Source organism: Maniola jurtina, chromosome 9 (genome assembly GCF_905333055.1).
Source record: "Maniola jurtina chromosome 9, ilManJurt1.1, whole genome shotgun sequence".
In the NCBI taxonomy this organism is placed as follows: domain Eukaryota; kingdom Metazoa; phylum Arthropoda; class Insecta; order Lepidoptera; family Nymphalidae; genus Maniola; species Maniola jurtina.
Genome location: NC_060037.1, coordinates 11,828,227 through 11,841,883, shown reverse-complemented (window position 1 = coordinate 11,841,883; position 13,657 = coordinate 11,828,227). Strand labels below are relative to the sequence as shown.

Genomic DNA, 13,657 nt, shown 5'->3' with positions numbered 1-13,657 from the left:
GTTTTTCATATCAAAACATTCAAATAAGTTCCGCTTCTTTTGATTACAAAAGATTACAATTAACTTTTATTTATTTCGTTCATAATAAAAAAATATAGTGATTCTGCACATAATGTCTTTTTGTTGATTTATCATAAATTCATCTCTCACTACATAACCTGTGTAAAATAAAATCCAAAGAAAATGAGGCAGGTTCGTTTTGCTATCGTGCTGTGCAACCATTTTCCTTAAATTATGTCGTATAATATATCCAGCTTAGATTATTATTAATATCCAGACTACCTAGACCTGTTCTACCCGCAGAGTTCTCTGGCCAAATGAGCGGCAACTATCAGGATTAATGGCAATTTCTCCGCTTTAATCTCGAACTAGGTACACAGTCTGGCTGTACACGGACCGGTTTCGTACCAGCTAATAAAATTGGACTGTGCGGGCGATGACAGTACTGCCTACTGATTTGCTAACTTAGTGTCTAACACTGAATGATAGCCATCGACAAAGAAACAAAGAGAAATTCCTTTTTTAACCCCCGACCCAAAAAGAGGGGTGTTATAAGTTTGACGTGTGTATCTGGCTGTGGCATCGTAGCTCCTAAACTAATGAACCGATTTTAATTTAGTTTTTTTTTTGTTTGAAAGGTTGCTTGATCGAGAGTGTTTTGAGCGATAATCCAAGAAAATCGGTTCAGCCGTTTGAAAGTTATCAGCTCTTTTCTAGTTACTGTAACCTTCACTTGTCGGGGGTGTTATAAATTTTTAATTTACACTTGTAATTTACATTTTGGCCTTAGATTATGGCGTTGTTTCTTGTGTAATCACCATTATCACGACCTACTACTGAACTGGTCCCAGAATGAGAAGGATTCAGGTAATAGTCTAATGTGATACACCATTATATTATTAGGTAGCTTTTCTGAAACCGGGTCGGACCGCAGCCAGACTCCGGTTCGTGTAGGCCGAGCCTTATTGCCGGAACCGTATCGTCCATTGCTTACTTTTAATTTACGAAACGGAGTTTGCCTTGCCTAGCGTCGAAATTCGTGCCTCGCGCTACCGTAATTCGTTTTTTGCGGACTTTAAACCGCTAAATGGCCTTTTGCGAAATTTATGCGCAGATTCCGTGATTTTTATGAGCAAGCGGACTTTAATAAAGGTCGATAAAATGTAATAAATATTAAGCATGCCCACGACATATACTATCTTAAAGCTGGTCACTGAATATTTTTACGTAATTTTGTAATCGCTTTAGCATAATTGGTCGCTTCCACATAATTTTAAGAACCAATTTTATAATAGTGAATAAATTACCTATTCGTATTTGAAAAAATTAAAACTGCGCGCTTTTATGATAAAGCTTCCTAAAATGTTAGTAGAGATCAAACAAGTCCAAACTCTATAAGCTATAATATGGTATAGATAGGGTAGCTTTTAGCCATTGAAAAGTCCCTATGGCCTCCTTCCACTTCCACCCTTAAACAAGCACGCTGGTGATGGTATAATCACCACCACAACCACCACCATCATCACCATCATTTAATATTAGTACACAGTGTATTGACTATCTGTATCTAGGTACATTTTTTGAATGGCAATTTGAAATTTTGGACAGACTACCACGTTGGTAAGACTAAGTGCGTATTGGCAGACTTCACACACCTCTGAGAACATTATTATGATTATGGAGAACTCTCAGGCATGCAGGGCCTCTAGGCTATCATAGCTTGGCTAATATACAGGAAGATAGCTTTCTAGATAGTCAAAGTCAAAGTCATTTATTCAAATTGGGTACTATTGTACACTTTCTGTTTGTCAAGCAATAATGTAGTGATGATAATTAATTACATTAAAACTCAAACTACGAGGGTTCCAAACGCGCCCAGGTCTGAGAAGAGCCTCCTAAAGGCTTTTCTCAGACCTCCTATGGTTTCAAAGAGCCTCCTCCTGATAGGCTCCTAAAGTCTCAACAAGAGTTGATCCGGTGCTATTATACGTTTAACTAAAATTAAGGCGTCCCTTGCATAAACTCTGGATTAGTTTGTTCCGTAAATGAAAGTTGTTTACTTCGCCAACAAGCCACTAGACTTTAATATTATTTTTTGTTGTAATATTATAATCTTCAGAGTTCGCTTTTGGCTAGAAAATTTTAATGATTTACTGTTTCAAGGGTTCCGTACCTCAAAAGGAAAAATGGAACCCTTATAGGATCACTTTGTTGTCTGTCTGTCTGTCCATCTATTCCGTCTGTCCGCCTATCTGTCGTGTCTCTTATGAAAACCTATAAGGTACTTTCCGTTGACCTAGAATCATGAAATGTGGTAGGTAGGTAGTTCTTATAGCACCCAGTAGCTAAAGGAAAAATCCGAAAACCGTAAATTGGTAATCGGTTAAGTATCTCTGTTTTTTATAATCTAGGGGAGTATGACTTTTAGGGGCGATTTCAATGCAGTTTTGATCAAAAAGATTTTTTTATTAACTACCAAATATAATTAATTCAATTAAACTCTTAAAACCTCTATTATTATCTTGGTATCTTTAATTCCTATACTTATTTTAAAATGCACGCCAATTATTATGGGAATTATGGAATCCAGCCAAAAACATTGGGCCATCTAGGCCCTTAATGGGTAGGGACATAGTTTCATCTGGAATTTAATAGTAGTTTAAAAATTAAATATTTACTCCCTAATTAGCGGGTCGCAGCAACGCGCCGAGGAGACAGTATCTAAAGCCCTCTACACACGTATTACGCCCGTTTATAATTTATTCGGCAAACTCATTGCGGGAACTTGTACAATGGACTCGGAAATTAACATTTATATCCGAAGCTCACTGTGCGATAGTCTGGTCCACAGTTTAGCTAACATACAGTTCCCTAGTACTGTGGGGGCTTTTCGCAGCGCAATATATTCGCCTGGGTATGAACTGAACTGCTAACCTATCCTTCAAATGTATGCATTATCTTATAAGAATTATTATTTACTACGTCCATGACATTTATAGACATACAAAATTGTGAGAAAGGGATATCTTTAATAGGGATGATGACTACTAGTCAAATCAGTGACTTTTTATCAAACGTCAAAACGCTCGCTTAGTAAGGGAGCTTGTGCGAAATTCACAGATCTGATGTCGTAAACATCTGGCAAAATTTGACGTACTTTTTTAGTTAAATCGGTAATGTTAAATGGTTAACAAACTTTAAACTAACAGTGGCCGTGGATTCTACGAATTTTGGAAGATCCTCTATTTAATAATTCCTAAGAAATAATTTATTTTTGATATGGCATCATCCCAGAAAGCACACTTCTCAAGTTGTCACCTTAGGTAGGCACAACAGTACTACAGTTTGACATTAATAAAACCTTGACTTGTCAAATCTATTAGCGATCATACGCATTAGCAGCTAAACTGCATACGCGGCGGAACTGTAAGGTAGCTTAGCTATGGTCAAAGCCCCGGGAACAAGTTCAGTGTCTTGCTTAAATTATAATGTACAGAATCGGGACTCTAGAATAATACAGATTTGTTTCTGCAACTGGACCAAGGATAGCGTTGGTTATATATACCTACCAACTATAGTACCTAGGTATCTCGTGTATTATGATTTAGGCTATACATAGAGTGCACAGTTGCCATAAGAAATCGATTGCGACTATCGTATAGTAATGTGATATCTATACTAATAAATAAAATTGGAGTGTCTGTCTGTAATTTCGAAATAACTACCGCATATTAAGGTCATATTATGGTTATTTGAACCATACTATAACCGAATCACAGGTTTTTAAAATTTTTGTCTGTCTGTCTGTCTGTCTGTCTGTCTGTCTGTCTGTCTGTCTGTTTGAAAAGGCTAATCTTGGGAACGGCTGAACCGATTTTGACGCGATTTTCACAGACAAGTAGAGAATTGACCAGGGAGTAACATAGGCTACTTTTTTAACCGACTTTCAAAAAGGGAGTTGTGTTTTTCTACCTATGTACACCGAAATCTCCGAGATTTCTGAACCGATTTGCGTCATTTTTTTTTTAATCGATAGAGGAACTTTGCGACATTGTTTCATAAAAAAATTGGAGTCCAACTCCTCAATCCTGATGCTGCAGGGGATCTGACCAATCCACGCGGGCGAAGCTGCGGGCATCAGCTAGTTAAAAATAAATTGATACGTCACATACACGTCTGAAGTGTTTGGGACACATTTGTAGAGCGCTATCTCTTCTGATCTCATGCGTTTTTTATCTTCCCTCTTACTCAACAGAGATCCTTTTTAAGGCATGTGATATGAACGTTACCTAACATTGATATGGCCCGATTAAATAGTTATATGAGAAACGTGATAAGTCAGAAAAAAAAAAGAACAGAGAAAGGACATCTACGTCGCGCTATAATGTTTACGCCTGTTTTGTTTTACTTAGTCTATTAATGTTTTCTTCATAAAATAGGTCAAATAACACAATACCCGAATCTCATATCTTTTGCATTACGTTTACCCTAGTATTTCTTTGACTACACAGAGATGAAGACGACAATCGTTTAGCAGATAGTATAGTGGACGACATTTTTTCTTTGTAATTTCCTCTGAGGGATTCTGTGAAATGCAATAATAATTCTAGCCTGTCAGCAAAAAAAGCTGAGGGAATTCTTTTGTTACCTCTCTCCTGTAAAGTTAGACGGACTGTCTAGATTTTTGGGTTTTTATTATACGAGTAGTCTCCGATATTCAAAAAGAGGCGTTTTGTAAATAGCTCTTACAGATGTTTGCAGGATTAATTCCCGTTTTCGTCATCATCATTTATTCCTGACCATTTGCTGGTAAACCGCGAATTTTTTTAACTATCTTTCCTAGATGCATTTGTGCCAGATAATATTTAATGTTGAACAGTCAGAAATGCTAATGGAAACTATACTCGTAGAAACAAAGATACTACTTGAACATCGCGTGGAAATCTGCATACCTGAAAGTTCTCTAGAATGTTTTCAAAGGTGTGCAGAAGGCTGCTAAGGCCCACTTGGCCAGCGTGGCAGACTACGGCTTAAACTTTCTCAATCTGAGACAGGACCCGTAGTCAGTAGGTAGGCCGGTGGCATATTTGCGTATTTAGTTTCCGTGTTCAATAATAATAGCAATGTTTATTTGCAAAAAAACTTATGTTGAACTTGGTGCGCTTTGGACCCCTAACTCCCAAAAAAGTAAAAACTAAGAAAGTAAAAATAGGAGGCAGAATAGCCGCTAATTTCTTTCCGAATTCGTGTTTAAGGCACAATTTAAGGCACATTCGATGTCATACGGTCTGTTGCTAAGAGGCCAACAAGTGTGAACTTGCATAAATATACGGGTGTTTTGGAGGTTTTTAGTTAAGTCTCCCTCTGAGATTCGGGACGATTATGGCATATTTTCGGTGTTTGCATCGTGAACCGAATTATAGATTCGTTGAACCTGTGTTCTTCGCGTAGGTTTTGGGAGGGCATTCCACTAATTCTTTAAATAATACCTGCTTTTCTGACTGACGTATTATAATAATAATCAAACATCTTAGCACAAACACGCCTATTCAATCTGCGTAATTAATAATACAAATAATCAGTACTATCGTATGCGAGATGTGAGCAAGCAACAATCGCGATCTATAACCTATTTACATAGAAATGCCCAACGCTGATAAACATCACCCAATGGCCCACGACACATTATGCTAATTCGCCTACAAACGTTGTATGGACCAATTAGTATAAGCTATATACATTTGAGTGGTTTACTAAGTGCATCTTGATATTGCTGGCTCAATTTACCTTCACTGATTATATGGTTTCTATTTGTGGTAAGTAGATACCTTCTATATTTAGCTCTAGCGACCACTCGCGGTTTCTTTCGGCAAAAATGTAAATCCTCTTAATTCCCTATTCCGTAGGGATTTCGAAAAATCCAGACTTATTTTTTGTCTACATTATAAAAGGAATTCAGCGCAAAATTTCAGCTTTCTTGGTCCAACGGTTTGGGCTGGGCGTTGATAAGTAGGTCAATGCGTAAGCACCTTTCATTTTATTTAGATAAATGCGACGGCATAACATTATTAAAAAATACTGAAAAAATCACATAAGTTGGCTATATTTACTAAAACCAATCCACATACTCGTAGGTGATATTATATCAAAAGTTTACAAAAAATAAAAGTTACAGAGTTACAAAAATATCTACATGGATATGGTATGCAAGACGCTGGTGCTTTTTATTTTTGAATTGCTGAGCTTTGTTTAGGCTAACATTACTATGAGATTTTCAAACACCTATTCGACCACTTCTCCACTCGAGGGGTGAGGAAAAATTAAAAATATAATCAAAATGAAATACCATACTTATAGGTAATAGGTAAGCTACATTTAAATATGTATCTATCTAAAAAAGACTAAGTATACTTTTAGAATAAATACCCTTTTGTATCTACCATTAGATACAAAAGGGTATTTATTCTAAAAATTGTATATATTGCATTAAAGATCGTTGATTGCATAGCACGACAGGAAATGAAACTAATAAAAAGGGGTTCACATAGTTCGAGATAAATGCAAGGGTCTAAAGGACCCTAATAACTTCAGCTGCCAGTGATCTCGCAGGGTTGACGTTTAAACTTTACCCGTAGATGTTTACAGCGATCCGAGCGGGGCACTTACGGAACAACACATAAAACTGTCGCGCTAAAGACGCTGGACAGGGCACCTTTCTCAAAAAACTTTAATATTTACTCGACGTCTATTGGCTGGGGTATTTGCTGTAATAACGTTTGTTGAAGTATTTATGTAGGTGACATCGTTTTGTGGTGCTTCCTAGCCGTCGATGTATATGGATTAGCCTTTCCCATACAATTCCGTCCGCAAAAATACGCTTGAATCTTACGTCATCGTCATTGACAAAGTCAAGAGACTTTTGCAAATTCTATTGACTTTTTGAGCGCGTTTTTTATCTTCGAAGGGCCCATCCATATACATCGATGTTCCTAGCGTAGTCATAGATAATAACACTAATACCTGCTAAGCGTAGTTTCGAGGAGACCAGTGCAATGCTGTGGTCAAAAAGACAAAGTATTCAAGATGCATGCGTTAGATGTCCACTGCTAGACATATCATAATTAGGTGAGACTGAGACACGAGACTCTTACAAAATATAGATATTACTAGCTGATGCCCGCGACTTCGTTCGCGTGGATGTAGGTTTTTTAAATTCCCGTGGGAACTCTTTGATTTTCCGGGATAAAAAGTAGCCTATGTGCTAATCCAGGGTATAATCTATCTCCATTTTAAATTTCAGCCAAATCCGTCCAGTGGTTTTTGCGTGAAGGAGTAACAAACATACACACACACACACACACACACACACACACACACACACACACACACACACACACACACACACACACACACACACACACACACACACACACACACACACACACACACACACACACACACGCACATACAAACTTTCGCCTTTATAATATTAAGTGTGAAGTGTGATAAATGCAGATCATTACTTTAAACCATAAATTTAATCAATTGATTGATTACAATTTTTAAGTATGTAATAGCAATTAAATACCACTAATAGATTAAACACAATAATTGATCATCAAACTTTATCATCGATATTTCTCCGAAGAAAGTTTTTTTTAGCAAAGATTAAAATTTAATGCTGAAACAATTCTATACCTTTCTCTAAGTACAAAACTTTACGATATCTCTAGTATGAAAACTTTGCGAGTTATATGAAAACCTTCAAAGCAGTCATTATTTAAAGCGTTTCCAGGGTCTCTATATCGGTGTGGGGAGCCTTAAGCAGATAATTCCGGCTAGTTGCTTCGGAGTCGTCACCTGGGAACACCTAATTGCCACAACACAACTGCTCCAAGTGATTTACGTGAAATCTTAACAGGGCTCTCTCCGTCACTCGCTTCATACAATCGTAGTTCCAATTTCATTTGAATATTAAGCAACCAAAGTCCATGAAATTTTGCAGACATATTCTAAAAACTAATATCTGTGTCGGTGGTGTTTTAGATTTTTCTAAAAATATGTAGTTTTAAAATGACAGGGGCTTAAAGATTTGTATGAAAAATTTTAAGACCGCGCAACTTTGAAACCGAATATTTTAACAGAAATCTGGAAAACCACAGACATAGATATTAGTTTCTAGAATATGTCTGCAAAATTTCATGGACTTTGGTTGCTTAATATTCAAATGAAATTGGAACTACGATTGTATGAAACGAGTGACGGAGAGAGCCCTCTTAAATACTGGCTTATAGAGGATTCTGAAGAGACTTCTTATTGCCAATTTTAAATATAAGCTATCTAATACACGAATGACGTGTGGCCTAGTTGTTACAACGCATATCAATCGATTGCGATTGTTAAGCAACGTTGACCCAAGTTGGTAACTGGATGGGTGATCGATTTTGGAGGTCCTGGCCTTTTCTGATGATAACTGTAAAACCTAAGAAACAAAATTTTGTTCTCTTATTGAAGTTGTATACGAAAGGATTATCCCAAGAGAACATTAAAACAATCGTGAGTAAGTAACACAACGTTCATTAATTCATTTAAAACATTTGTAATTAGTAAAGTCTATTATAAAATTAACGATTACATTGATGATTAATGCAACGCCGTCTCCTTGCTAAACCAAAAATTGCAATGCCCCAACGGGGTTCCAATATTGGTATTGTATAATAATAGTAAATAAGTCTTATTGCAATTGTTGATTGAATCTATGTATCTAATATTGGAATGCATTGAATAAATGACTAAAAAAATGACCCTTCGTCTGGGAGTCTGACTTGCACTTGGCCGATTTTTTACACGGACCGGGTACCATCTGACCCCTGTACACCATTAAGGGTTAACGCGTAAGCCATCGGGGTTGGAATGATATTAAACCAATAACGGGGATAGACCATATATCCTCTACGAGGCATGGGAAGTAATGGCCTAATTTTACGCATCCAGGCTGAATATTTATGGTGTTAGATAATAATATACTTACCGCTGAACCAACTACACATAAAACCAATTTGAGTGTTTTGGCGTATTGCCTAAATCCCTTAGGTGTACCCAGATGTTAGGTTTTAGTAGTTAAGGAAAACTTACGTTTAGATACAGTCTTAAACCAGAAACCAGAAGTGCATAAGCACTTCTGGTTTCTGGGTATATCTGGTACTTAAAGGAACGCACCTGGTTTAAACAAGTGAATGCATTTAGAAATAACAACATTGCTAAGTAATGTATCTACAGATAACAGATCGATTGAATATTGAAAACGGATAGCTCAACAGAATTTTTGAAAAGCTAAAATCCAACCGGACGAAGTCGCGGCGATTTGTGATCAAAAAGCTCGCTGTTATAATACTTAAATTGTATAAAAGTATCAAAATGATATTTTTCAGTTAGAGCGCAACTACGGGAGTCAAAATGTACTGGCTACGTATAATCATGATACACGACATCTCCCTGCCATCGATCACCCGCGCAATTTTCCAGCCCCGGCCCAAATCTGGCCTTTGTCGGATTGCTCTGGTGTGTCGTTCACGGCATTGATTTATATAGTTTTTATACAACTGTTATGCCCAATAACTGACAACCCCCTGGCGTAGTGGTGGGTGCTGTGATCTTATAAGTGGGAGGCCTTGGCTTTGATTCCTGGCAGGCGCTATTTGGAAACTTATTTGTAAAGTATCTTATTTGGACTGGTGGCAGACTCCTAATTTGTGGGGTGTTTACAGCGTTTGATGCCAGATTCGTTAAGTAGCATATTACAACGAATACAAAGCATTGAGCGATTTTGATTAGGGTAAGCAGTTCCTTTATGCATCAATCCTGCACGCCACTGATCATACAGATACAAAGTATGTTCATTACACTGACGCCTAAATAAGTATCAATGTTTGCGGGAATTGTTGTTGTTTATATGTGAGAATATTGGTGACAGATTATATCCTGGCAGCTATATACCTTTAGTGAGGTGTGGAAATCTCAATAAAGTGCAGAATTTTTGTAAATAAATTGCCTGTAATGGCGACTTCAAGGGTGCTGAAAGGCACTATTTAAAGAAATGTAATTACTAATTAACGTCTAACGAAGAAATAGCGTAGTAAATATGTATAACTACCACCATATACGAGTACATATTGTATGCAATCTACTTTAAACACTAAAATGCCAACATAAAACACCACACTATTTTATGTTTAAATAAGTTCCGCTAACACATTATCATTAGCATTTACATGTGAAATAATGTCTCGCATTTAGTACTACTTGAACGAGCGAAAAATGCAACTATTTGATTTTTTTATACTTTTTCCACCGCCTTTGTTTGCGAAGAGCGTGGAAATTAGACCGTTACGGGAAACCTTTAGAAAATTCTATCGCAGCCACTTTTCACCATAACTACTAAAATGTTACTTTCGCAGCTCGTTTTCGTTCTCCCCTTTTAAAAGTATCCACTCCTTTCATTTTTATTTCAGCTTACCTTCTAATTAAAAGTTCGTGAGCTAAGTACACTTACTTAGCGGGTGTTGTGTCTACGAATTTTCGTGAACATCATTTTTTTTTTGATAGGCACTTACGCATCCAAACTTTTCTTAAGTATGTTGGTTTTTCTATTTTGACCACCGAAATATCCTCGATTAAATTGTGTTTTTTGAATTGTTTGTGGTTTTTGAAGTTGGTTTTATTTTCTTTTGAATTTTTTTTACTAGTCACTAAACTATGCTCAGTATTTCATGATATGACTAGATTTGTTTTGTGAAATGGACTGATTGAGTTATGCCTTGAGCCATTTCGCTGCGACGTATAGATCTCACAATAAAGAGGTTCACAATCTTTCGATAGTTTACAATCTCACGAAATTGATTCTGTTTCAAATTCAAATTCAAATTATTTTTATTCAATGAAACTTTTACAAGTGCTTTTGAATCGTGAAAATAATCTACCACTGGTTCGGAATGCCGTTCCTACCGAGAAGAACCAGCAAGAAACTCGGTTTTACTAACGGTATTTACAAATTCACGGTGACGTAGTACAGCTGTGGTGGTTGTATTATTACAGTTGTAGTCATGTTTAGTTACATAATGAGTCCGTAGTCAAGCTCTAGGTCACGAACATAAAAAAAGAAAATGAGAGCTAAGTAGCATTACCGTTTTCATACTCTCGTCGATCGCTAACCGCACTCACCGCTTATCTCTGAAGTCTGCTAATGATCTGTTTCTAGACCTGACGTATCATCCGGCCGTTTGTATTGTATGCTTTGTAACAATAATTACCTGAGATGCATTTGTTGGGACGGGAATGAAACTTGGTTGTGTAAAATACTGAAAGAGTGCTACGTTTTTAGACATTAGTGGGGTTTCATTGTTTGATACGTAGATAGAGAAAAGAATTCTTCTTAAGCATACAAAAATCTACCATTGATGTGTGGTAATGGATACAACAATTTTGACAAAGTAAAAAGCATAGTATGGACACCGGTTCCGATTAACAATCGTAAGTTATTTCGTTGCAGCGTGCAATGACCGTAGAGCCCTTCGGATTGAGTCCGAGTAGCGACATCTAGTATTTGTTTATGAAGCCCACTACAGAGTTAAAAAAAAAAAGAAAAAAAAGAGTTTTCGAGTCTAGTAGGTATAATGAACGACGATGAGACCTAAACCGACATGACAACATCAAAGGCATTCTCCAGCACACCACATCCGGGCAAGGAAGCTATTCCTCGAGACTCGACTCGTCTTGGCCTGGGCCCTAGACCCCTAGACCTCGCTGTGAAAAATAGAGAAACAAATTGCAATGCCTATCTAGTACTAAGCGATCTAGTAGTATATATAATAGTTGGTACCTACTCGTACCTATACTACTGTGTACCTACGCATCCTATGAGTTATTATATCATTTCTTTCTGACCTTCCCCTTCAAAACTAGACACATATTGTCCATTCCGCCCTATAAAGGGTTGGCAAAGGTCAACAACGTATTCTATACAAAATGCAGGATGACGTTATTCAGGCTAAATAATAGCCTGGCCATCTATCACGTGAATAAAAGGGTATTCGTTGATAAATCAGTCAAATCATACCATAACGTTATATCTGGTGGAGGGATTTTATAAATGAATCGAAAAATGTTGCTACTATAAAGGAGTGATAAAATATTAAACCTTCTACATATTATTATTTTGCTTTGTTACCTAATCTTTTAAAGCAAGATTTTCTCATTTAAATTATTTCTAACGTTATGAAACAATAAATATGATTAAAAAATTTAGAAGCAATCATAATAATAATTATTTAGATATCAAATGGCAAAAACGGTAGGTATAGTGTTGTATAGTGAGAGTATGAAGACGTATGGGAGGTCTCCATAATGTTCTCAAAGGTGTGCTAAGTCTGCAAATCCGTTCTCATTCTGAGAGGAGATTTGTGCTTAGTAGTGGACCGTTGACGCGTCATAATATTATGATGAGTGCTGTATTTAAAAACTTTAGTGTTAGAGCATAGGCAACTATAGGTGCTTTATTAATAGTGTGAAGTCGCAGTATTTTACTAATGCAGTTATCTACCTATGTATATATCTTTTATACCTATTAAAAAATCAGAAATTAATAGAAATACACAGGGCTAAGGTTTGGAATGCTCTTCCGCGATCTGTGTTTCCTACCAAATACTATCTCGGGATATCTATAAAACAAGAGTGAATAGGTTTCTTCTAGGTAAATATGCCCCGTCTCAGGTCACAATATCACTTTCCATCAGGTCCCACCTGCGGTCAAGCGATTGCCTATAATGAATTTAAAAAAAATCTCTACGGCAGCAGTTAAAAACGTTAGACCCTGGTAAAAACGAATAAAATGTCCAAAGATGTTGGTTACGAAATGCAACTTAGAATACTTGCTGATAAGAACAAGTTAAAGTTTGCCAAATTAGTGCTCGGAGGAACTGCCAGCGTATTCTGACTTGCCGTAACTCCGAATGCGACTGTAATTCACTATTAAATGTCAGCAGTTTTACTAACTTTGACATATTCAGTTTAGCCCATCCGTGATTCTTACCACCAAGATGTAACTTATTCTGAGCCTCGAGTGTTTATTGACCTGGATGGACAAAATATATGACTTAAGGCCATAAAAAAAAATTACTCGCGCTTTTAATTGGTGTATCATTTCATCTCACCTTTCTCATTTAAAAGGTACTTTTTAACCATCAAATTTTGAGATGACTGAGCTCGTTTCCTTTTCGCTAAATTTCGCTTTTTTCTATGCTAAAACAGAAAAAATGCGCTCGCTGCGCTTACGCTTCTATTTGCAATTGAACTGTTAAATGTTACTGTCAAATAGGAAGGTAAAATTTTACTAACAACTTTTTTTATAAAGAGAGTGTTTAGGCTGTGATAAAAGATTTAAAAAAAATCATACAGAAATCTATACTAATAAATAAAATTGGAGTGTCTGTCTGTAATTTCGAAATAACTACCTCATATTAAGCTCATAGGGTTATTTGAACGATACCTTAACTGAATCACACGTTTTTAAAATTTTTGTCTGTCTGTCTGTCTGTCTGTCTGTCTGTCTGTCTGCCTGTCTGTCTGTCTGTTTGAAAAGGCTAATCTTGGGAACGGTTGA

At 36.7% G+C, this 13,657-nt stretch overlaps 1 protein-coding gene across 6 annotated transcripts in view; it reads left to right on the top strand.

Moving 5' to 3' along the window:
- The window catches only part of LOC123868383 (tyrosine-protein phosphatase Lar), a 586,441-nt gene that overhangs the window by 109,365 nt on the left and 463,419 nt on the right, over nucleotides 1-13,657 (top strand). The gene's annotated exons all lie outside the window — the stretch shown is intronic.